We start from the raw sequence: 26,357 nt of genomic DNA, 5'->3' as shown, positions 1-26,357 counted from the left end.
TGTTTTTGTTTAACAGATAAACAACGGCAGTAGGTAGAGGATGCCAGCATCCAGGCAGCTTTCTTTCTCGCTTTCACTACATGGAAGACTACTGCTTTGCTCACATGATCAACTAACAAATTAGGTTTTCCTGTGCTGGAGCAGCAGTACACTGGCTGTATTGGGGCATAATCTGAACCTTACCAGTTGCACACACACTCCCAGCACCTAATCATTGATCTAAAGGTTGAGTTGTTGCTATACAGACCCATGATAAAGATGCACAAAACACAGTTCAATTAATTTGGCTTTGAATAGCTGCCTGGTAGATTTGGGAAACCAAAGTCAAGCCTCTAGGCTGCTGCCCAATTCATCATAACATAGGAAATAAGCCCTTAACTGGAAAATTTTCTTTGGACAGCCTGAGTGAAGACGAGGAGGTTTTTTTATGTATATTTCTATATTCTTGGATACATGCCACCAGACCTAAGGTCATCATTTAATCATTTGTGAGCCTCAGCTAAGGGGATTACTGAACAGACTATTGGTCAGTGATAGAGGTCACAAATGATAGAGATCATTTATGATCTAAACTACACAGTAGATTTTGTAGGATGGCGTTGGAGCGACAAATCACATCCTAATTGTGATGAGCAAATTTTTTGCCAGGCATGGATTTGCAGTGAAATTCAGCATTTCGCCAATGCCAAATTTTTTTCTTGCAAAACTGCATCAAAAATTTGCTGTGACAAATAATTCACTGAGAAAAACATGTATTAACTTTAATGTATTTGGAGTAAGAAAAATGTTGCACACAAAAAAAAGGCACGAAAAAAAATTGTTGCATTCAAGAAAAATTTGTTATCTAAAAAGTCGCCCATTGTCTTTAATGCAAGTTACACGTGTAAGAAAAATTGTCACACATAAGAAAAAAATTGTCCTGCGTAGAAAAATTGTCACCCATTGACTTCAATGCATTTCGCAAAATATTCAGCAGTTTTACGAATTTACTGGCAAATCGAAACAGGATAGATTCGCTCATCACTACATCCTACAAGTTAGATCAGGGATCCCCAACCTTTTATACCTGTGAGCCACATTCAAATGGAAAAAGTTTTCGATAGCAACACAAGCATGAAAAAAGATCCTGGAACTGTCAATGAGAGCTATAATTGGCTATTTGATAGCCCCTGTGTTGACTGGCAGCCTACAGAAGGCTTTATTGGGCAATTACGCTGGGTTTTTATGCAACCAAAGCTTGCCTCCTAACCAGAAATTCAATATAATAAGCACCTGCTTTGAGGCCACTGGGAGCAACATCCAAAGGGTTGGCAAGCAACATGTTGCAAGGGTCAAAATATATTGTGACTGATATAAAAATCTGATGTGTAAACAGCCTGGGAGATGTGCAATCTGACACAACATGGCTATTGGAATGGAACGTTGCATGCTGCATCTATATCCGACAAGATAAAGTCTGAAGGTGTCCGAAATACTTTTTTTGTTCTCATTGAAATTCATTGGCTGTCGGATGTAGATGAAGGAACAAAATGCGCCATGCAACTTTATCTTATCCAACTTGCATTACAGCTGCGGTGATCAAAATCTCTTGCTGTTGATAAAGTCAAAGTCTGACTCACAAAATCTCATTAAAATTTCTTGTGTAGTTTAGTCCTATAGGGCAATACTGTCCAACTTCTGTGGTACTGAGGGCCAGAATTTTTCTGGCCTACATGGTGCAGGGCTGATAATGGAAGCCAGTGGGCTGCCAGTTGGACAGCACTGCTATAGGGCTATGACACACAAAGCCACTTGTAGCCACCTACTTGTTGTGGCTACAAAACGCCAGAAAATACCCTGCCATACTGAGAATTGTCTCTGCAAAACACACACAATCAGTATTGTCTATTTTGTAGCTGTGACAATATCTCTGTCTGCCATTGTCCAATCACCATAAGGCCCCTTATACTTTGACTCCTCCTTACTGTTATGCCCCTGCATTTGGAGGAAGATATCTGTAAGATAAATGTGGATTAAGTATTTTAGTGTGAGCTAAAACACACCTTTTTATCAATTTTTTGTTCATTTACAAAAACTATTTTTCTTTCTGGTGTTTAACTTTTTAAAGGCCAAAAAAGAGATACAAGTCCTCCAAAAGGAAGCAGCTGTGCACTGTACTGTGACAGACTCCAGTGACTGAGGCTTGGGTGGCTGCCATTTATCATTTACAAAAAAAATAATAATTATATATATATATATATATATATATATATATTTATATACTGTATATATACACACATTAAGCAAAACATTACATGTTAAAGAAAATTAGAATGGAGAATGAGAAAATGGCCATTTATAGTTTCCAGCTTCTTAATCATCCATAAAAAATTATATATAAATATGTAGTTATATTTGGGTTGTGGTCGGAATTAATATTCAAAAACATATTTAAGATACAGCTGTAGTTATAAGTAAATGATTACAACAAAATTCATTTCCACAGCTCAGAGTTCCTGTTTTGTTTTTTTCTCGGCCTGTGATTGGATGAACAACATACTGTGTTTTTTTAAAACGTATTTTTGCCTAGGGGTTCTGATAAGTGGAGAGTGAGATATTCCAATTTTTCAGTCTGAAGCTGACATGATGTCCTCTCTGAAGATCTATGAAGGTGGGAAAAATCAAAATGTTAGGAAGATTCCAATTTACCAAATTTACCCAGTATTCAATTAGATTATCAAATGCCCACCCTAAACGTTCCTAGATTATGGCTAAAGTCACACTATCTTATTCCACTGATGGGGAAACACTTGAAACTGCCGTGAAATATTCCCTAGACTTTTATGACAATGGCCTACCGCTGGCACAGGCAGTTTTTAGCCCAAATAACACTTTTGGACTGACAATCTGGACCAGAGATGAAAGGAGGCTTTTTAAACCAGTGAAGAACCTGCCTGGTTCTTTGGGCCTGCCATTAGCCTAATATTCTATTTTAGTGTCCTATACTTAAACTCAAAGTGAACTATAATTCCTCATCTACCCCAGGAGAAAGTATAAACAGAGTGTAATTATTTTATAATATTCATCTCATTTCTCTGCAAATAGCTTTACAAATTCCTGTTTATATTACTGTGTATGCCTTCCTTTCAACCGCCTCTTAAATATAAAAAGTGATACAGCAGTACCCAATTTTTACATACCTGGATTTAACATTTTCCAACAATTTACACCGTTTTATCAATTTACTGTAAAGGCAAGTGGTGTAAAACTGGACTAAAGCCCAAAACTGCACTGCATACTCAAGGTGAGGCCTTACCTGGGATCTATAAAGAGGTAAAATTATGTTTTTATCCCTTGAGTCAATGACCTTTTTTATACAAGACAGCACTTTATTTGCCACTGAATGACATTGCCAGGAATTAGACAACTTATTATCTACAAAAACCCCCAGATCCTTTTCCATCAAGGATACCCCCAACAAACTACCATTTAGTAGATAGCTTTGTGTTTATATTATTTCTACCAAAGTGCATAACCTTGCACTTGTCCAAATTGAACGTCATTTTCCAGTTTGCTGCCCAGTTTTCCATGTTTTGTCAAATCGCTCTGCAAAGCGGCAGCATCCTGCATGGAACTTATAGTTTTGCACAATTTAGTGTCATCAGCAAAAATAGAAACAGTACTTTCTTTGCCCACCTCCTGGTTATTAATAAATACGTTAAAAAGCAAAGGACCAAGGACTGACCCCTGCGGTACTCCACATACAACACTGGTCCAATTAGAAAATGTTCCATTTCCCACCACTTTTTGCAATCTATCAGCCAATTTTCTATCCAATTGCAAATATTAACCTTCTGCGGAAGGCAAAACAAGGAAGTGAGGGGTGAGCTGGGAGAGGGGCAGTTAAAAAAGAATAGAAGCACTAAAGTTTGAGTAGAAATATGTGAAATTTTCCTGTTTAAATTAGAACATGTCACTATCCCTTGATGGAAGCAAATCCCACCAACAACATAACAACATCTAGGGGCACATTTACTAATCCACGAACGTCCGAAAAGCGTCCAAATGCGTTTTTTTCGTAATGATCGGTATTTTGCAATTTTTTCGTAAATTGTCGCAACTTTTTCGTAGCCGTTGCAACTTTTTCGTAAATTGTCGCAACTTTTTCGTAGCGTTACAACATGCGCGAATTGTCGCGACTTTTTGGTAGCCGTCGCGCTGAGTACGAAAGCTTCGGATTCATTCAAGCTTCAGTATCGTGACTTTCCTTGGCCCAGGTTGGAGCTGCAGAGTGCCATTGAGCCCTATGGGAGACTTTCCTTGGGCCAGGTTGGAGCTGCAGAGTGCCATTGAGTCCTATGGGAGACTTTCCTTGGGCCAGGTTGGAGCTGCAGAGTGCCATTGAGCCCTATGGGAGACTTTCCTTGGGCCGGGTTGGAGCTGCAGAGTGCCATTCAGCCCTATGGGAGACTTTCCTTGGGCCGGGTTGGAGCTGCAGAGTGCCATTGAGCCCTAAGGGAGACTTTGCTTGGGCCAGGTTGGAGCTGCAGAGTGCCATTGAGCCCTATGGGTGACTTTCCTTGGGCCAGGTTGGAGCTGCAGAGTGCCATTGAGCCCTATGGGAGACTTTCCTTGGGCCAGGTTGGAGCTGCAGAGTGCCATTGAGCCCTATGGGAGACTTTCCTTGGGCCGGGTTGGAGCTGCAGAGTGCCATTGAGCCCTATGGGAGACTTTCCTTGGGCCGGGTTGGAGCTGCAGAGTGCCATTGAGCCCTAAGGGAGACTTTGCTTGGGCCAGGTTGGAGCTGCAGAGTGCTATTGAGCCCTATGGGTGAAAAGGCATTTTTATGGGGTAAGTGGAATTCCCAATGTGTTGGGTGAAATTGATTGCACCCATGTGGCGTTAAACCCCCCCAAGACAGGGAGAATTTTTCCGCAACAGGAAGGGCTACCACTCCCTCAACGTGCAAGTGGTGTGTGATGGCCATATGAACATCCTGAGCATCGTGTCTGGGTTCCCCGGCTCCTCTCACGATGCTTACATCCTAAGGCAGTCCTCACTTTACCATTCTTTCAAGACAGGACAAATGCCTCACGGGTGGCTGTTAGGTAAGTATTTGCGTCACGTCTAGCACAACTTGCCCACATTTGCTTTCTGTGTCCCACTGTAAAACCAGGCCCTGCCTGCCATAAGCTTGTTTTGCAATTTGTAAAGTGCCCTCTTTTGCCACTGGGAGAGTCAAAGCAGCTACTTGTAGTGTCACCTATCAGTCTCACACTGTCACATCTGTTGCAAAAGGGCCGTGTTTTGACAGAGGGAGACTGGAAACAGCTTATTTTTTTGCAGCATTTTATTACATGTTTTTTTATTTCAGGAAATGCTGGCTACCTGTGCTCTAGGTGGCTCATCACACCCATTCACAGGCCGCGTTCACAGGCTGAGTGTGCTTTTAATAAAGCACATGTGAGAGCGCGGTCTGTGATTGAGCGGACATTTGGGGTCCTTAAAAGCCGGTTCTACTGCCTGGATAAATTAGGAGGCAGCTTTATGTACAGCCCCACTAAAGTTGCCAACATTGTGGCTGCTTGTGCTGTACTGCACAATCTTGCGAACCGGCATGGCTTACCAGGCGATGTGGCTGAGGACCTGGAGAACCCCATACATCCAAAAGATCCTGTCCGAGGTGCGGATGCCAGAGTGAAGTCCGGGGACAAATCGTTACCAATTACTTTTCCTGTAAGTACCTACAATCTTTAATCCCATACACAAGAAATACCAAACAACTTCTCCAAAAAAAAAGTTTTATTTACAGGGAACCCACTTCCAAAAGAAATGGTTTGAGCAGGTGATTCCCCCACCCGCAACACAAATAGAAAAAACAGAAAGAAATATTTACAAACAACATAGGCCTAAGAAAAGGTTCCACAGATCCCTAATTTGGCACATTTATTTTCTTTTACGAAGCTGCCTGGTGGGAGCTGCAGGAGCGGTGGCTGAGCTCTCACCACTAGCTCGACTGGTAGAGCATGTTGGCTCAGTTGCCTTTTGTGCCTTTTATTGCAAGGCAATTTGTTGTTCTAGGAGCAAATTTTGCTAAGCCAACAATGCTACTTTTTGGCATTTTAGTTCTAACCGCTCCTCTTGCAGGCTTAACATGACAGCCTCGTGTTGTGCTTGCCGTGCCTCACTGGCCTGTTGGAGGGTTAACATGGGCGACTCGTGTGCAGCTTGCCGTGCCTGACTAGCATTGTAGGCGTTAGTGGCCACACACAAGTCGACATATATAGAGTCCAATTTTTTCATGAAGGCTTTATGATGCCTAATTAGGGATTTGTGGAACCTATCTTTCTCAGGTTCCTGGGGGGCCACATTAGCTCTTCTGGCCTGGGTTGGGACCTGCTGCTGGGGAATGTTGGCCGGCTCCTCATCTGAGAACAAGGCCACATCGCTGCCACATACGTGTGACCCTCTCTCACTTGCCTCCCCACTTCAATTTCAGCATCGCACAGTGGGGAGTGGAGCACAGACAAGGAGTGTCCACCTTTTGGAAAAAAGAAAAAGACTTTATTTAATTTTTTGTTATTATGTTCATGATGCCAGACAAACATAGTAACATAGTAACATAGTAAGTTGGGTTGAAAAAAGACATACGTCCATCAAGTTCAACCATAATGCCTATACCTAACCTGCCTAACTACAAGTTGATCCAGAGGAAGGCAAAAAACCCCATCTGAAACCTCTCTAATTTGCCTCAGAGGGGAAAAAATTCCTTCCTGACTCCAAGATGGCAATCGGACCAGTCCCTGGATCAACTAGTACTAAGAGCTATCTCCCATAACCGTGTATTCCCTCACTTGCTAAGAATCCATCCAGCCCCTTCTTAAAGCTATATAATGTATCAGCCAGTACGACTGATTCGGGGAGGGAATTCCACAACTTCACAGCTCTCACTGTAAAAAATCCTTTCCGAATGTTTAAATGGAACCTCCCTTCTTCTAAACGGAGTGGGTGCCCTCGTGTCCGTTGGAAGGACCTACTGGTAAATAAAACATTAGAGAGGTTATTATATGATCCCCTTATATATTTATACATAGTTATCATGTCACCTCTTAAGCGCCTCTTCTCCAGTGTAAACAGACCCAACTTGGCCAGTCTTTCTTCATAACTGAGGCTTTCCATACCCTTTACCAGCTTAGTTGCCCTTCTCTGGACCCTCTCTAACTCAATAATGTCCCGTTTGAGCACTGGAGACCAAAACTGAACAGCATATTCTAGATGGGGCCTTACCAGTGCTCTGTAAAGGGGAAGATGATTGTCATTTTTTGGAAAACATGACCGAGTTTATTTAGCAAAAACTATTTGTGGACATTGATTCATTCCAAATGAGCCAAAAAGGTAAAATCAAGTTGAAAAGATTGACTGTCCAAAAGTACAAGATGAACTGACTGCACCTAACCCAGCAATACACACTTGTCCAATAACACACCTATTTTATTAGCAATACACTGCACTTCTGTAATTGAAACACCTGCAATATACACAGACACAATTCACTATTATGCCACTGCACAAGCCTAACACAAAACACAGGTCCAACCAAATTTGGTAACAAAAATACCTGGAATGGGAGCACATGACAATTGTCTGCGTCTGCTCGTGCCAGGTGGTGGTAAAGATGAATCTGTTGGAGAAAACATTGTTTTACATTAATATTAAGCTTCTCTGCAAGAGTAAATACACTTGTATTAATGTCATTACACCTACCTTGGCCAACATTCCTGTCTGAATCGAAGGTGCTGGACACACCGCTCACACTCTCTGTGTGTAGAAAAGGCAGCAGCAGCTCCTCATATTTCGTAAAATAGACTTTCTTAGCAGGGCCACCTCCAGTTCCAGATCTAAATAAAATATACAAATGGTTTTATTGTGTTTGCTCCAATAAGCAAGCCATAACAACGCAGTTACTTTTTGTTACTCATTGTTGCCCCAATCAATTCCCTTTACTTTCAAGTATACAATACTAAGGCATGCTCTGACACAAACCCTACTAAAATGCTTCAAGTTGCTGCTAAGTGGCCTCGCTAACTCCCAGGGCTCTCCCTTATACTCTGTATTAAACAATGCTTAAACAATAATCCTCCTTGATAAAGGAGAGTACAGGGCATTAAGTATTTTGGGAAATAATTCTTAAATGACCCCCCCCTATTTACTGGCCTAATTTGTTGTTGTACTCCACAGCTTTGAGGGCATAAGTTGCGCACATAATAATAGGCATGCCATACATACATTACATACAAGTAAAGTAAGTAGGAAAGAAGGCAAAAAGGAAGGAAAGTCAGTAAGCCAAAAGGAAAAGCCGATTGAGTAGAAAAGCAGATGAGCAAGTGTTAAATAGAAAGATGAATGTAAGATATTTACCTGTATCTGGAGTGCTCTGCCAGCTTTTTCTTCAGGACCCTCTTAATGTCCTGGTAGCGCTTCTTGCAGTGTTGGACACTGCGCAGACAGACCCCAATGCTGTTAACGTGGTCTGCTATGTCCTTGGTTTTCACTGCAGTCGGCGTCTTGCCAGCATATTTGCCGATAATGCCCCTCCACCAACGCCTCATTTTCTAACTCTGAAAACTTTAAGTTTCGGAGCCTGCTCTCCTGCTGTCTCTTCCTTTTTGCAGATGAGGGGGGTGGAAGCTCCTCACTCTCCTCTCCACTGGCTTCCTCTGGGTGATAATCCCTGTCTGTGCCCTCCACATCAGACACATCAGGGGTACCGAAGAAGACAGGCCTCTCTCTGTCACTGTCGGAGCTGGGGGACAAGGCAGCTGGAACACTTGGAAGGTTTTCCCTCTTTTTTGCCACCTTTTTCCCTCCCACACTGCTCTCCATCGCTTTTTCTCTCTCTTACAATTTTGCACCACCACCTTCTGTGCTCTCCCAGCGCAAATGCGCAAAATGGCGCTAGTTATGTGGTACGTGCGTTAATTTGCGCGCACGTGACAAGTACTGCCCGTGCGTTAATTAGTGCATACGCGGAAAGTAGCGCACGCATGTTAGTTACAACGCGTTGCGTCTAATACCGCACGGAAAAAGTCTTCGCGACTTAAATAACGCAAGCAGCATTGCGTCTAAATTAACGCAAGTATGCTTTTAGTGAATTGTGCATTAAGACGCGAAAAATAAGACGCGCTAAAAATTTTAAAGTATGCTATAAATAGCGCTCGTTGTAACGCACCTTAGTGAATCAGCCCTAAGCTCTATTTATTGCACTCATATTAAACAAGGCGGTATATTGCCCCTTTGTTTTGCTGGAGGACATTAAGCAAAATTTTTTTTTATTATTTTGCTGTAGCTAGTAATGTCTACAAAACATTTGGTGTATTAAATGTGCAGTCATTTTAATGGAGCGTTACTCTCTCTTTATCTGTTGCATATGTTGAGAAGGAATGAACTGAGATGATAGTACAACAGGATTTCCGTAAGATATTATCTCTCCCACAGATTTCTTAGCAAATAAAAGGCAGCTGTTTGATGTGAAACCACATTAACCCTCCCAGATGTCTGTAACGATAACATCTTTTTTTAAAAAAATTTAAGTACAAAGAAATTCTACTAGTAGTAGTGCTTAGTAGCTTAAGGGCTCTGGCACACGGGGAGATTAGTCGCCCGCGACAAATCTCCCTGTTCGCGGGCGACTAATCTCCCTGAAATGCCATCCCACCAACGAAAGTGTAAATCGCCGGTGGGATGGCATACGCGGCGGCGTAATTTCAGTGAAATCGCGGAAGTTGCCTTGTGAGGATTTTCTTTTTCTCTGTAATAATACTTGTACATGATACTAAGATATATCAATTTTTATTCAAGGAAAACAATCATATTGGGTTTATTTAATATTTAATGATATTTTTAGAAGGAAAAAGCAATAAAAACCAGTCACTGACTCCAATGCATTTTCGAGAAGCAAAAATGCTCATTGACTTTAATGCATTTGGTGCACACAAAAAAATGCCCTTTGACTCAAATGCATTTAGCATGAGAAAAAAATGGTTAAAAAACACTAGGGGGCAGAATCATCAAAGTACGAGTTCGAATCCCAAAATGGGTAAAATTCGGATTAGATACGATAATTTCTGATGATCAGAAATGTCACGAAAATTCTTACGAAAAAATCGTAACAGTCACGATAATATTGTATTGGTGATCCGAAAGTCTCAAAATTTTTGTATCTGAACAATCGTAAACGGCGGGAAAATCTTTCTGACTTTGATTCTTCTGTGCTTGATTTTGGAAGCCTCCCATAGGTCTCAATGGCACTCTGCAGCTCCAACCTGGCCCAAGGAAAGTCTCCCATAGGGCTCAATGGCACTCTGCAGCTCCAACCCGGCCCAAGGAAAGTCTCCCATAGGGCTCAATGGCACTCTGCAGCTCCAACCTGGCCCAAGGAAAGTCTCCCATAGGGCTCAATGGCACTCTGCAGCTCCAACCTGGCCCAAGGAAAGTCTCCCATAGGGCTCAATGGCACTCTGCAGCTCCAACCCGGCCCAAGTAAAGTCTCTCATAGGACTCAATGGCACTCTGCAGCTCCAACCCGGCCCAAGGAAAGTCTCCCATAGGGCTCAATGGCACTCTGCAGCTCCAACCTGGCCCAAGGAAAGTCTCCCATAGGGCTCAATGGCACTCTGCAGCTCCAACCCGGCCCAAGGAAAGTCTCCCATAGGGCTCAATGGCACTCTGCAGCTCCAACCCGGCCCAAGGAAAGCCTCCCATAGGGCTCAATGGCACTCTGCAGCTCCAACCTGACCCAAGGGAAGTCACGATAACGAAGCTTTAATGAATCCAAAACTTTAGTACTAGTTGCGACAAATACTATTTTTGCGTAAAATTTTTCGCAAAGTATGAAAAAGTTGTGCAAATAAGCGAAAAAACACAGAAAATACACACAGTTATATAAATTAGAAAAATACAATTTTTTTGTATTTGGAAACAATCGTACTTTGATAAATGTGCCCCTAGGACTCCAATTTGACAAAATCCTGCTATTTCACAGATAAGATCTTTGCTTTTAGTTTGTAACTTACACAGGTAGGGGATCCATTATCCATAAAGCTTGACATCACAAATGTGATTTTAATCACATTTTTGAAAGTGATTTCCTTTTTCTCTGTAATAATAAAAGAGTACCTTGCACTTGATCCCAACTAAGCTATAATTAAAGGGGTTGTTCACCTTTGAGTTAACTTTTAGTATGATGTAAAGAGTAATATTCCGACATTTTGCATTTGATTTGAATTTTTATTTGTATTTTTTTAGTTATTTTACATTTTGTTCAGCAGGTCTTCGGTTTGGAGTTTCAGCAGCTATCTGGTTGCTAGGGTCCAAATTACCTTAGCAACCAGGGAGTGGTTTGAATGAGAGGCTGGTATATGAATAGGAGAGGGACTGAAGAGAAAAAGAAGTTATAGAAAGTAACAATGACAATAAAATTATAGCCTCGCAGAGCAATAGTTTTTTGACTGCTGGGGTCAGTGACCCCCATTTGAAAGCTACAAGAAGAAGAAGGCAAATAGTTCAAAAACTATAAAAAAATAAATAATGAAGAACAATTAAAAAGTTGCTTAGAAATGGCCATTATATAACATAAAAGTTTACATAAAGGTGAACCACCCCTTTAATCCTTGTTGGAAGCAAAACAATCCTAATGTTTAAATGATTGTTAGTAGACTTAAAAAAAGGTATCGTGATCCAAATTACAAAAAGCTGCCTTATCCAGAAAACCCCAGGTCCCAAGCATTGTTGACAATAGTACCCCATGCCTTTAGTTATATTAGAAAATGTTAGTATACTGATGTGTCAAAATGAGCGTATTTATAGGCCCGATACATACCATATTTCTAATTTTTTTAAAAAAATTTCCTGACTTTTCCCTTCCAGATTTAAGAGTTGTGTGAGTGCCAAGACAGCCACTTGTGGAAAGATGTATTTAAACTTGATTTCTGCTGATAATTATGGCTGCAGATCTTTAATAATTGTGTGTATTTGATATAGAACAGGACTTACATTATTTGGCAACAGATGTTCCCAGGATATCAGCAAAGTTTATTTCCAAGTGATGTTTTGTTTCCGTGATTTTGATAATGTTCTCAGATGTGTGTAAAATGTTCAGAGTCATATCACAATGTAGAGTTGTGTTATAGATTATGGGGCTGATTTACTAATCCACGAATCCGAATCCCGAATGGAAAAAAATTGGATTGGAAACGAACATTTTGCGACATTTTCGTATTTTTTGCGATTTTTTCATCGCCGTCGCGACTTTTTCGTGAATTGTCGCAACTTTTTCGTAGCCGTTACGACTTGTGCGAATTGTTGCAACTTTTTCGTAGTCGGTACGACTTGCGCGAAATGTCGCGACTTTTTCGTATTGAGCGCTAGTAAACGGCGGGCAAACCTTTCCGATTTTTTCGCGACGGCTACGAAAAAGTCGCGACAATTTGCGCAAGTCGTAACGGCTACGAAAAAGTTGCGACGATTTACAAAAAAGTTGCGACGGCGACGAAAAAAACGCAAAATACCGATCATTACGAAAAAAACGCATTCGGACGCTTTCGATCCGTTCGTGGATTAGTAAATCGGCCCCTATGTGTTGTTTAGTGGGATGGAAGCTGGAGCTTAGAGGTAATTGCATTAAAGACTGTCATCAAAGTAAAAATGATTTATTTGGGGCTCAAAAGAATATATAATATTTCTTCTCATATAAAATGATGTGTACCTGTACGTGTGCTTCTATTGTGTCTTTGCCGTGGGCATTTTTCTTAATGTGTTTGAATGTGTGTCTATTGGAATGCATGCTCAATGCATCAAAACTCATGTATTGCATTTATGTGTTTAAGGTGGAATTTTTCAAAAAAAATATTCAGACATGGGTTCCATTATCCAGAAACTTTTTATCCAGAATTACAGGCTGTCTCCCATAGACTTCATTTTAATCAAATAATTCAGTTTTATAAAAATGATTTCCAATTAATCCTTCTTGGGTTTAACTAATGTTTAAATGATTTTTTAGTAGATTTAAGGTATGGAGATTCAAATTATGGAAAGACCCCTTATCAGGAAAGCCTCATGTCCCAAGCATTCTGGATAACATATCCTATACCTTTACTATGAACATGGGTCAAACGCAAAAAAATGCAGCTTGCTGCATTTTATGCAACCTGTATATTTCTCGTACTCTACATCAAACTGACATTTTTCACATTTTCATTGGTAAATGGATGACGGTCAGCCTGAATGTTTAAATGAAACAAGCCTTGCAATGGTATCAGTATTGAATCTTTTTGCCATTTTGATCTTAATAATCACTAGGAGCATCACTTGGATCATGGTCATGAATGTCACCTGTGTGCCTATAGCATTAAGATCTCTCCAGATTACAAGAAATATTCAATATTTAAATGATTTTTAGTAGACTATGGAGATCCAAATTATGGAAAGATCCCTTTTTAGGAAAACCCCAGGTCCCGAGCATTCTGAATAACAGGTCCCATACCTGTTCCCATATTATGTTTGCTTATAAGAAACAAGTAACCAGCATCAAGAATGATCATACTGTGTTTTGGAAAGATATGTATTCAGGTAGCTGTCATGCAGTGGTCAGTGTCCAAGAAGAGGTTGGCTACTGAGTCCAGAAAAATAGAGGGTACTTAGTCATAGGCTAAAAAAAGCAAAAAGAATAAAAAAAAGCAAAAGAAAACAGACAGCTACTTTTAGAATACCATCTGGTCCCTCATGGACTGTTTTGACTGTCATGCAATTCCTTGCAAGAAAGAAAATGCTTTATGGGAATTGAATCAGTTACTACACCCTTATGGACCCTTTGTGGTGTCTCATTCAGTGCTACAGTAATAATTTACATGTGTAAAGAATATTCTTTTTCAGCCAGCCCAGCGCCAAAGTCCTGCAGCAGCTTGTTTCCATGGTAACAAGAGGACATCATACCTTTTTTAAATTTTTGTTATTTTTTAATCAACATTTTGTAGTTATTTAGCTCACTGATTTTAAGTTCAGTGTTTCATGCTTAACAAAAACAATTGCATATAAATATTGGGCCACATTCCCTGTTAGAGGGGGCAGCACAAGGCAGAATAAATGTCATACAATAAGTGCTGGTACCTATCTATTTTGTATCTGGCATCAATGCGCTTATTGTGTCTGTTACTATGACCAGGGTCCTCTTTGTGGACTTAGTGATTTGCAGGGGATGCAATTATGATGGAATTATTTTCCAATTACCACTGTGGTTTGAGATTTTGTATATTTGGTATGCTCCTAAAGTTTTGCGGGAATCAATATTTAAAGAGAAAAGACTAACATAACACTAACATATGCATTGGCTATATATTGTAAAGCAATCCATGAAACCCACCCACACAATTTATACATAATAATATTTCTTTGAAATATATATATATTCAATTATAGGTATCACTTTGTTGTGTGATACATGACTTGAAGTCTCATATCTCACTTCCTGCTCAAGTGAACCCTATATTAGTGTTGGCTATAATTATTGTATAATTAATTCATAAATAAGGACACATGGGCAGCTATTTGATTCTTTCAGCCAAAAGTTCCTATGTCATAATACTATCCTTTATTTATTTTTTTATTAGTAAAGTAATGCTGTTTTAGACTAAAAAGCTCATGAATAACTAATTTTTAACCAAAGTTACTAGTCGCTCTGAAAGGGTATATTGTATGCCCTGTACCAAGAAGCCATTGTTCTGCATCCTGCACTGACAAGCTAATAAAACAGAGACTGTTGTACACAGGTGAGCTTTGTGGCTAAAGGTGGCCATACATGTTGAGATCCACTCGTTTGGCAAGGTTGCTAAACAAGCAAATCTTCTCCTGATATGCCTGCCTAAGATGGGCGATATCAGGCTAATTCGATCATTTGACTCTTGAGCCCAATCCACACCTGGCTGATTTTCGGCCAGATATTAATCAGAGGGTCACACACAGAGGCAGATAAGCTGCTGAATTAGTCTTACTTCATATGATGTATCCACTCTTAGGGCTCTGGCACACGGGGAGATTAGTCGCCCGCGACAAATTTCCCTTGTCACTAGCGACTAATCTCCCCGAACTACCATCCCACCGGCGAAAATGTAAGTCGCCGGTGGGATGGCACACGCTGAGCAGGCGATTTCGACAAATCGGTGAAGTTGTCGCGGGCGACTATTCTCCCCGTGTACCAGAGCCCTTAGGCATTTGGCTAGGCCAAGTTAAAGGGTAGTCTTTTATTTATTTATTATTTATTGAAACTTCAATTTGTAATCTGATTTTGATTAGAGGGTAATCCTTTTAAGCCCTAAAATGCCTTTAGTAGTTTAGACGGATGAAAAGGTTTGAAGGTAAAGAACCCTGGGTGAAAACCTGGTCCTCTTGCTGGCTTCTGGTTTATGAGGGGAGGGATATTAGGCACCAGAAATGGTGACTAGAATACCAATACCACCAGATCCACTGGAGCCTGAAGAGAAGAGGGGAAGTAAGAATAATCTTCCAGGCCCTCAGAGAAAGGAGTTTTGCAGAGACTAGTTTTCCTAATGACTTTCTGGGTATAAACTTTTACTTTTAGCACTTTAAAACAGCCCACTAAGCAACCGGTTGCCAAAAGACAATTTACCCTGGTTTTAATAAATAAATACAGTATCCATGTTGGATAATGCTGGACAATACTGTTGCAATTAAAGTTACAGTATCATTAAAAAAACTCTTTGCTCTTTTCTAAAAAAAATATATGGTTTAGTAAATGTGAAAAGCATTTAAACAAGTTTATTTACTTATTTAAGTTATAAAAAGTTATAGCCACAATTTGCTTATTTCCTAGTGCTAACAAGCCTTTCTCTTTTTTTGTGCTTTAATGTAAATTCAGTCTTGCATAACTTAGAGTCAGTGTCTAAATTTAATTGACTCTTATATTTTACAGTCTTGCTGCCTACTGATATGCATATGCAAGAAAAAGGCAGGAGATTAGCAAACAAACAAAAGCATATCTCTTTACTTCTCACTATTCCTATATGGGAAACTAGACTTCAAATAATAGAAGAAGGTACAAAGATGACATTCATTTTTCCAGTTCTATTAACTAATATTTCTTTTTAAAAATAGGTATAAATACATTTTTTTAACATAAATAATACAGGTATGGGTACAGGTATTATTTGATTTCTGGATAATGGATCCCATACCTATGGTTTTCAGGTGTATATAAAATCTTTATTTTATTGCTTTAAGCTTGACGTGCTGATGTGTTCCTCGTCCCATTAAAAAGATAAAACCCTCCCCATGGATACTAGCCGGGAATTGGTCTGCCCAACCAGAAGGACAGAGCTGGTAGCTTTTAATCTTTGTTTTTTATATTTGTATCCTGAAGTCTCATAATATCTTCTGCTACTGCCTGCCAACCCCACCACTTCCTGCATTGTTCTCTGTCTGACCTATAACTCACTTGCTACAAGGATCGTCTCATACTTATTTCTCCTGAACTCTATGCTCTTACTACATCTAATGCTTTGGGTTCTATGTAAGGCAGCCAAGTTGAGACTTGTATTTGAGACAGGCCCTGGCATTTCAAGTACACAGAGGCCCAAACAGCCCCCCACCAGCCCAATAAATAGCTACTGTCTGTGGCATCTTACAGCAGCCCCTCTGGCATTTGCCAGAACCCACAGATTGCCAGTCTGGCAGCTGTGGAGTGATACTGCACAATAAATATTTGTGCTTCAGAAATAATAAATTGCTTTAATGTTCCATTTGGTGGCATATGGTTTCAATGTCATTTTTTGTAGGTTAAAATCCAAACATTGTCATTCAGGTAGCACAATCAGATGTATGTTTTTTTAAGACAATGGTGACTCATTCACATAATGAAAATAAGTTGTTAGCTTAATATTATAGCTTTTATTTGCAGTTGCTTTATACAGCTTTTATCAATAAGCAGGCACAATGACAAAATAATCAAATTACTTGGGTGGTGGTGAGGTTTATAAGCAGAACGCTTTGATGATTCATATGTATGATTCATATCTTATGCTGCACCGAACTGTAATCACAAATACTGGGAAAATGTTGTTTGCACAAGGGAATTGCCAAGGAACGATAAAGGCATTTAGTTACAAGAGACTTTGATACTTGGCTGGCATCTTGGGCCCAGATGCCTTCACAGTGATGGATACTCTGTATGTCTTTATATCTTAGTTTATATATTGTCTATGGCAGGTTATTTTCTGGTGTTTAGTAGCCATGACAAGTAGCTGCTACTAGTGATTCGCAAAACCCGGGTACCACGCGTTTGTTTTGCTGCAGATAAATGACTGCCATACGTGGAAATGAGTTTATTCTTGGTTTCTGTAAAACAAAAATCTGAAAAAATGCTTGGGACCTGGGGTTTTCCAAACAAGGGATCTTATTGTAGTTTGGATCACATACCTTAAGGGCTCTGGCACACGGGGGAGATTAGTCGCCCGCGATTAACTCCCTGTTCGCGGGCGACTAATCTCCCCCGTGTGCCAGAGCCCTAAGTCATGCAGCTCATTTACCATCAAATACAATGTATTGTTTTATTAATACAGAAAAAAACATAGTGTCTCATTTAAGGGATCTGTTATTCGGAAACGTTACAAATTACAGAAAGGCCATTTCCCACAGAGTCCATTATAAGGAAATGATTCTAATTTTTAAAAACAATTTCGTTTTTCTCCTAAATATTACATTAGTACCCTGTACTTAATCATAGCTAATATAAAATGATTTTTTTCAATCCTATTAGGTTTAATTAATGTTGAAATGATTTTCAATAGACTTAAGGTATGGAGATCCAAATTGCAGAAAAATCCCTTAACCGGAAAACCCCAGGTCCTGAGCATTCTGGATAACAGGTCCCATAGCGGTAATTTGTTTTTAAAGGAGAAGTAAAGATTAAATCACTGTAAATCACCAAATATTAGAGATAATCACTTAACTGACACCCTGGCCTGGTGCTACTATTAGCAGAAAACTGCCTTGGACTGGGGTACCATGGAGTAATCTTCTTCCTGCTTCTTCCTTTTTCGCATTGGGTGAAAAGACAAACTTTAATCAAATAGCTGGCTTTTTTGCTCTACTATGCATTTGCTGGCCCAGGCCCACCGAAGAATAAAGAAGTTGAGGAAGAAGATCACTCTTCGGTGATCTCAGGAAAGTACCCTGGGTTGATGTGCACTGATTATAATTCCTGGGGGGTGTCTAATATTTGGCAAAAGTGAACCACATTGGAGCAGTCATCTTATATTCCTCTAGTATCAGTGTGTACAACAGCGCAAGGCATTAGCGTCAGCACAGCACATTATTATTATTGCCCATTGTTGCACTTGCAAATGAATTAAAGTGCCATGATTTCACTTTTAACTGCTCATATATTTCCATCCCTTTTATCGCCTCGACACGTGAATCTAAACGGCAATCTACGTGACCTGTTTTGAATGTTAAAAATAAACACAAAGACAGGATGGAAATAATTCATAGAAATAAATGGCAGCGTCCCGTGTGGTTGTGTAGGTTAGCGGATGATCTTGCTTTCATTTTTATGAATCATGCATGGTGTGTATATAGAAAAATCGATTTTTTTCTTGCATGCCTCTTTCTCTCTATTCAGTATGGTGTAGGCACATTACTTAGGACGCTAACAACATGTTTTTAATGCTGCAGCTCCACAGCATTTGATTACAAACCCACTCACTGTGACTCAGTCCCTGAGCTTATTCCACATAATGTTTAGATAAGTGTAACGGCAGCGATTAGAACAAATTGTACTTGGTGACTAACTCCCTGTCCACCCTAGATGACAATGAGTAAACTTGGTGGGTGTTATCTTTTTTCTCCCCCATTTTCATGGAAATGCCTAAATATAGATTTCAATACCTTCAACATAAATCGTTCTTTTCATCTTTTTCTCTAAAATACACCCGTAGCACCATATGCCATTAATTAATTATCCAGAGACCCACGTTGCACATAATGCCTTTCCGTGAGGCATCCGGTTGAGATTTTTTAGCTGAATTTCACGGCCGATCTACTGCCGGTGAAATTCTAATCACAGGAACTAGCTGACAGCGCCTGAGAGAAAAGGAGACAAAAGAGTTAAGGATGTGGGAGTTGAAAATTAAACTGTATGTCAAACTCTGAACAGGATGAGGAGGCATTTGCAATATGGTAATAATAGTTCAGTACTTGGAATTAAATGATCATTTGTTTAAATCATCTGGCATCAAGACTCTTGTTTTCAAGAGAACATGCAATGTGCTATTAGGGAAGCAGAAGCAATGTGTGTGATTCTATACCAGGCTTCAAGGGGAATTGGCCAACATAACCTTTCTCTATCTATGTTCATATATTGCACCTAATATGCTCTGAACAGGGTGTAATAACAGAAAATTCCTGCCCGGGGGGAGAAGGAGAAGTAAAGGGGACTTGGAAAGGATTTTGCCTAACAGATGATGTTTTGTTAGGCTATAGGGATGGGGGCTCTAAAAGCAATTTGTCTTGGAGCCAACTTCTTCTTATGCTACTGGTTTCAGGTGTATTGACATTTGAATGCACTGGTTTTCTGTGGTTCTTTACGTGGAAGGGTATTAGATTAGCTGAAGACCACTCGCAATATACTGTAGCTCTTAGGTGAAGGACTTGCCCATGCTGCTAGTTTACAAAACTGCCTTCAGACCCTGAGGAGATTGCACAGAATAATTCAAAAGTAGTATTGATTTCTACCTGCACAAGGTACAATGACTGGTGTTGGCCTTGGTCTCCAGAGAATCTGACACCCAGGACCCACACTCACACTTAGATTGTAAGCTCTGCGGGGCAGGGACCTCCTTCATACTGTGTCTCATACCACATGGCACTTATATATATATATATATTTATTGTATTTATTTATTATATCACTTGTCCTCCCTGTGTGTAATTTTGTATTCTGTAAGATTGTACAGCGCTGCGTACCCTTGTGGCGCTTTATAAATAAAGTTATACATACATACATACATACAGATAGGTTTGAATGGTGTAGGCTTTTATAAAGTCCTATGGTAGAAATAAGGAAGGGTCAGTGGGATTTATCGCTCAAGGCCTGGTCCACATAGGGACAGGTCGGCTACTCTGATTAGGTTGGTAGCTGTAGTAGGAGAAAACCCTAGAATTTCCTCCTGCTTTGAGAAGGCACTCCAGAGTTAACTCTGCATGATGCTGGCACAGGTTCTACCATACTGAGGTATCTGTATTGCAAGAAAAACTAAACCCCATGCACGGGAAAGCCCACATTGATCCTAAGAGGACTTGTGTCTGACTTACCAAATTGCTGCAACTTTACCACCAGCATGGATGCATCAGGAGCAAGAAATATCAAACACAAATATGAAGCAAGAAATTTGAAATGTGAGTAAAAACATGCTTTGCTACACATTGCACTTGTGTAGTATATGAAACATATAGCATAAATATTTATTTATTTATTTATTACAGCTGGTCTTTAGAAAGGTATCGGAATATTGGAATGTATCATACATTAGGGTATTGCTGTAGATAAAATCCATTAAAATATCCCATCACTTTTTATTGTGTGCAGACACATAGTTGAAAGACAAGCAGCAGATTTTCATTGTCAATCAAGAGAAAGCAAACATTTGAAATATGTATATGTATAGCTCATTTTATTGGTGGTGCGCCAGAATTATACTTAAGAACACTTGCTTGCTTTTAGTAATGCTGTAGTACAAATAATGCCTCCAAAGGTGCCAGTAGCTCCAGGGTTCCCAATGTGGCACAGCAGACTTGTACCTAAATAACCCTAAAACCTGTGTCTTTTTGATGGTGTACGATCAGTTTTAAAGCATTGGCTGCAACTGCGTCAGGTGCAACTCCCGGTGATAACTGCAATGACACTGGAATTATGAGGGGAAAATGCTGCATTTTGGTTAAAAACACAGCAATTGCAGGCAAAATTGACATTTGCACACTGCACATTATAAATAAACCACTGTAAACTCCTTATCGGGTTTATGACGCTATAAGGAAGTACATGTTCAAGGCACAAAACATTTCTATTTTGTATATTACATTTCAGTACTCAGTACGTGAAAGACTATTTTAATTTTAAGAGAAAATAAATGGAAGCCAAATATAAAGGAATAACAACTCCAGATAGTATGCTACAAAAGTGCCTTAGATGTCCTTTATAAATTCCTTCATCTTCCACATCCAATTTTTAACCTACACTCCAGCAGGTGGGACTGGGATCTAAAAGAGGCCCTGGCATTTCAAGTACACAGAGGCTCAATCAGCCCACCGCTAGCCCACTAAAGAGTCACTATCAATGGCATCTTACAGCAGCCCCTCTGGCATTTGCCAGAATCCACAGATTGCCAGTCCGGGCCTTCACTCCAGCAGTGTTACACCTTAGCAAAGAACACCTGCTCCACAACGCAGAGAAATTCTAACTAGTTTGTGGATTGTACAAGAACTTTCTATTAACAGGACCAAAACCCTTCCACTCAGCGGGTGAGTGGTAGATAACCAAAATCAATACTCATGTCTCAGGAAGAATGGGATGAAGCAACTGAGAACCTGTACCCCTGCTTGAGCTCACTGAGGGACATACAATTGCAAGCCAGACAATTCCTGTCCCTGGTATGGTATAAGCTGACTTTTATCATATGATATGGATGTCCAAACATTCTGATCAGTGGTAGTGGGCTTCCTGGCATCTAGCCTAGAATTTCCTAGCATAGCCCCCAGCACCTGCCTACTTACCTTTTTAGATGATACTATACCAAGGGCCCATGCAAGAATTGGTACCAGAAGCTCAGTTAGCAAATTTAATAAAATCTTGGGCCAAGAGTAAGATTCCTGAGCTGGTCCAATCACTGCAACCAAGTTGGTGTCTCCACCACTTAAATCTCATATGTATGTCCCATCCGATTTCTGACTGGACTGCTTTGTAAATACCTCTTCTAGTAGGATGCTTATATTGTTAAGGGGCTGATTTATTAATGTTTAATTTTTTTTCATTTTCCAGAAAATTGGTATTTAGATTATTACTCTAAAAACCATGATAAACTCTAATAGAAAACTACACTGGCAAGGTCATGTAGAAGTCAATGGAAGCTATCCTTAGCAAATTGTAAAATATTTATTTACATGTTTTAGAGGTTTTCAGGGCTTTTTCACTTGTAAGCACAAATAAACTAGGATTTTGACATGTACATATTTGTTCAGGGATTTTATTCATTTGTGCATTTTAAATTTGGATTTTTCCATAGAAGAAACACTTGTGCTCTAAAATCATACAAATTTACACAACTTACATGAATATGCCATATATGTCAACATGCAATATATTGATATATATATGCTCTTCCATATATCTATTCCATTGAACTAAGTCTAATGATTTGGATGTTTGTTAATGTAGAATTTTATTTATGGTTAAAAGCAATAAAACCTGCCTTTAAAAAACAAAACAAAGGAATAAAATAATAAAGAAATGTTTCCCCTCAGTATACTGTTTTCCATATTAATATTTACATATTAGTTTTTATAGTGTGGCACTGGGTTTTGCCCACATTACACTGTTCCAAGTTTGCTGTTCAAAGGCAAAAGGAAGGAAAAAGTTTAAATAGTTTCCTACTCCTGATGACAGGGGCGTAACTACATAGGAAGCGGGGGGGGGGGGGGGGGGGGGGCACAAGTGAAGAGGGACCACAGAGGCGCTAGTTAATGAGCTATTTCAAAATATTTTCATAGAAAAAGTCAACTGTTCAATATGCAGGTAAAATGTGTCCAGTCCTGTAAGAGACACCACTGTCTGATAAACTACTAATTACTTTAATTTTGTAATTTTTGCCTGATAAATATTTAAGTGGCTTTAAACTATGCTATGTCCCCCTCTGTTTCTCTGTATGAAGAAGAAACTGCATATAACTGTAGCTGTTACAGTATAGTTTGATAACGTATTGAACTTTGCTATTGCACATTTTGTTCTTTACATTTTAAAATACAGTTTACATACAGGATACAATTACGCAGGAAGGTTGAGAGACCAGGGAACAATGAACCTGCAAGGTAGTAAAGCCAGCTATAATTGGTTCAACACAAGGTTCTTCCAGTTATAGGAGATATAGTTAGCATTTGAGGCCTGGGTTATCCATGTGAAAATACAGATTGGTTCATGGGAATACCATACCCCCCAACTGTCCCGCTTTCTATAGCTCATCCCGCTGTCCCGGATAGTTCCCTGAATGTCCCGCATTTTCGTAATAGATTACGGAAATGCGGGACATTCATAGAAGGATCCGTGACAGCGGGATGAGCGCTCCGACTCCTTGCGCTGCTTCTCTCAAATGGCTCCTTCGCCGGCGGTCCCTGGCCCTTTTATAAGGTTGCGCCCGTGCGTAATGACGTCACACGTACACACGGGGTGCAACCTTATAAAAGGGCCAGGGACCGCCGGCGAAGGAGCCACAGGAGAGAAGCAGCGGAAGGAGTCGGAGCATGTATGGGGGCTCTGTGTTTGGGGGGCTCTGTGTATGGGGGGCCTCTGTGTTTGGGGGCCTCTGTGTATGGGGGGCACTGTGTATGGGGGGCACTGTGTATGGGGGGGCACTGTGTTTGGGGGGGCACTGTGTATGGGGGGGCTCTGTGTATAAAGGGTACTGTATATAAAGGGTACTGTGTATGGGGGGTACTGTATATGGGGGGGCTCTGTGTATGAAGGGCACTGTGTATGGGGGCACTGTGTTTGGGGGGGCACTATGTATGGGGGGGGCTCTGTGTATAAAGGGTACTGTGTATGGGGGGTACTGTATATGGGGGGGCTCTGTGTATGAAGGGCACTGTGTATGGGGGGGACTCTGTGGGCTTCCTTAGGTAGTACAGTATGAGGGTATAGCACATTTGCATCTGATCCCACCATTTCAACTATATAAAAGGAGTATTTTTAGAAAAAAATGGGGTGCGTTAATTGGGGCGTGGTCACAAAAGTGGGCGTGGCCAAAAAATTTGCCGCGCTGCGCACGCCAAATCTTTTGTCCCTCTTTTTGTTTTTCAAATGTTGGGCGGTATGGAATACTGCTGTTATAGTAGGGCTTCAGTACACAGTGAGGAAAGGCAGCCAGGTTTATTCAGATTTTATGAGTTGTAATTATTTCTGTAATTATATTTTCTCTATTTACAGGCTATTGCTATTAGTTTGGTTCCACACAGCAACACAGGAGCTGCCCCAGACATGGAAGAGTGATCCAGTAGAACCACAATTATTTAGTGTTCATTTGTGCTGATGTTAGCGAAAATACTGGCTAGTCTGACATCTGTACATAACTTATATACTATATTCCAGAAACCTACCAGATGTTGTCATGTTGAAGAAAAAAACAAAGGCAGCATTACATTCTTTTTCAATTTCCGCATCTTTTTGCCAAATAGTTTTGCGTTTATCTTTAACAGACTTTAAAAACTTTTTTAAGTATGGGATAAAAATATGGTATCCTAAGTTTAATTTCAAGTTTCAAGTTTATTGTAATATACAAATAACAATGAAGCATCATTACTGTAATGAAATTTTTTTGACCCGTGTTCCTCCCAACTTTACATAGAAAAAAAAAACAAAAAACAAATATTAAATATAATAAAAGTGTGCAATAAAAGTACAAGTATTTACAATAAAAAAAAAAAAAATGCAATGAAATATTTGAAATTGTGCAGTGAGGATTTAAGTGGCTTTGCTTAAAGTGACACTGTGAAGAGTCCAGTAGTTATGGGGAGTGTGTGTTGGTTTGTGCAGAATGTCAGCAGTTCAGAAGCCTGATGGCTTGTGGGTAGAAACTGTCTCTGTATCTGCTGGTGCGGGTCTGGATGCTCCTGTACCGCCTGCCTGATGGTAGGAGCGTGAAAAGACTGTGGCTGGCTGGGGTCAGAGAGGATCCGCTGCATCTTCCTCCTACAGCGCTGTCTGTACAGGTCCTGCATGGCCGGCAGTTCAGTTCTGGTGATGCGCTGTGCTGATCTCACCACCCTCTGCAGAGCTTTGCGGTTCAAAGCATTACAGCTGCCATACCAGGTGGTGATACAGCCGGACAGAATACTCTAAATGGTGCATCGATAGAAGTTTGTGAGTATTCTGGAGTCCATGCCGAACCTCCTCAGGCGCCGCAGAAAGAAGAGCCGCTGTCTTGCCGCTTTTGTGATCACACCAACATGGTGAGACCAACTCAGATCCTCACTGATATTGATGCCCAGGAATCTGAAGCAGCTGACTCTCTCCACCTCTGCTCCCTCAATGTGAATGGGGGTATGGCCTCTTCCCTGCAGTCTCCTGTAATCCACAATGAGCTCCTTAGTTTTGCTGACGTTGAGCAGCAGGTTGTTGTCACGGCACCATGATGTTAGGGCTCTCACATCCGCCCTGTACGCCGACTCATCTCCATTAGAAATGCAGCCGATGATGGTGGTGTCATCTGCAAATTTGATGATAGTATTGGAGCTGTGTGTGGCATGAGAAGAAGAATTTGGTCAATCTGTAATGGATAATTCATCTTGAAGAAGGGTCTGGAGCTGCAATAGCTAGCTTGTTGTTGGTGGGATAGAAAGCTTAAAAGTTGAGTTTGTCAGTTCCTAGAAGGAGATGATACCATGTTAGTCCTTTACTGGAAGAAGTAGGCACACCACACATTAATGTGCTGAACCAAAGCAGACTTTATTCTGTAAGTCTCACAGATGTCACAGGGGCAGATAGAAGTATAAACTGTCAACCAGAATTTATCTGATATACAATAAGCACTGTGTGGAATATGCTCTCTCTTCTGCAGGCACAGTACATTCTCTGCCTCTCTTTTTGTACAAGCCTCCAATTCCCCTGTCATATGGAAATTCACAAGCAGAGTGTCATTTACTATTATGGGGGTCTCTTCTCCTGATCTATATCTTCCCCTTTTTTCTGGTGTCTTCACATACAGTGTATGAGCTTCTCTCAAGCCTGGAAGCCTTTCACTAAATACTCACTCCTTGTGGGGACACAGGCTGCCCTTGCTGACTACCATGACTATCTCTCACTCCTAAGGTGGCCATACAAGTAATAATTGGTTAATTATAACCATTGGTTACAGGAAAAGATCGTTTGCACCCTTCACTGACGTTCAGGGCTGAATCGTCAGATATGAAGGTAGAAACAATAGGAATTATACCCCTATGTAACGATTCTGCCCTAAATACAGCTTTTGCTCAGGTTCCTTCAAACGTCATACGTTTTCTGTGAATCTAGCAATACCATTGAACACATTTTGTTATTGCAAAACTTT

This window comes from Xenopus tropicalis, chromosome 5, assembly GCF_000004195.4.
Source record: "Xenopus tropicalis strain Nigerian chromosome 5, UCB_Xtro_10.0, whole genome shotgun sequence".
Taxonomy (NCBI): domain Eukaryota; kingdom Metazoa; phylum Chordata; class Amphibia; order Anura; family Pipidae; genus Xenopus; species Xenopus tropicalis.
Note: the sequence above shows the minus strand (reverse complement) of the source record.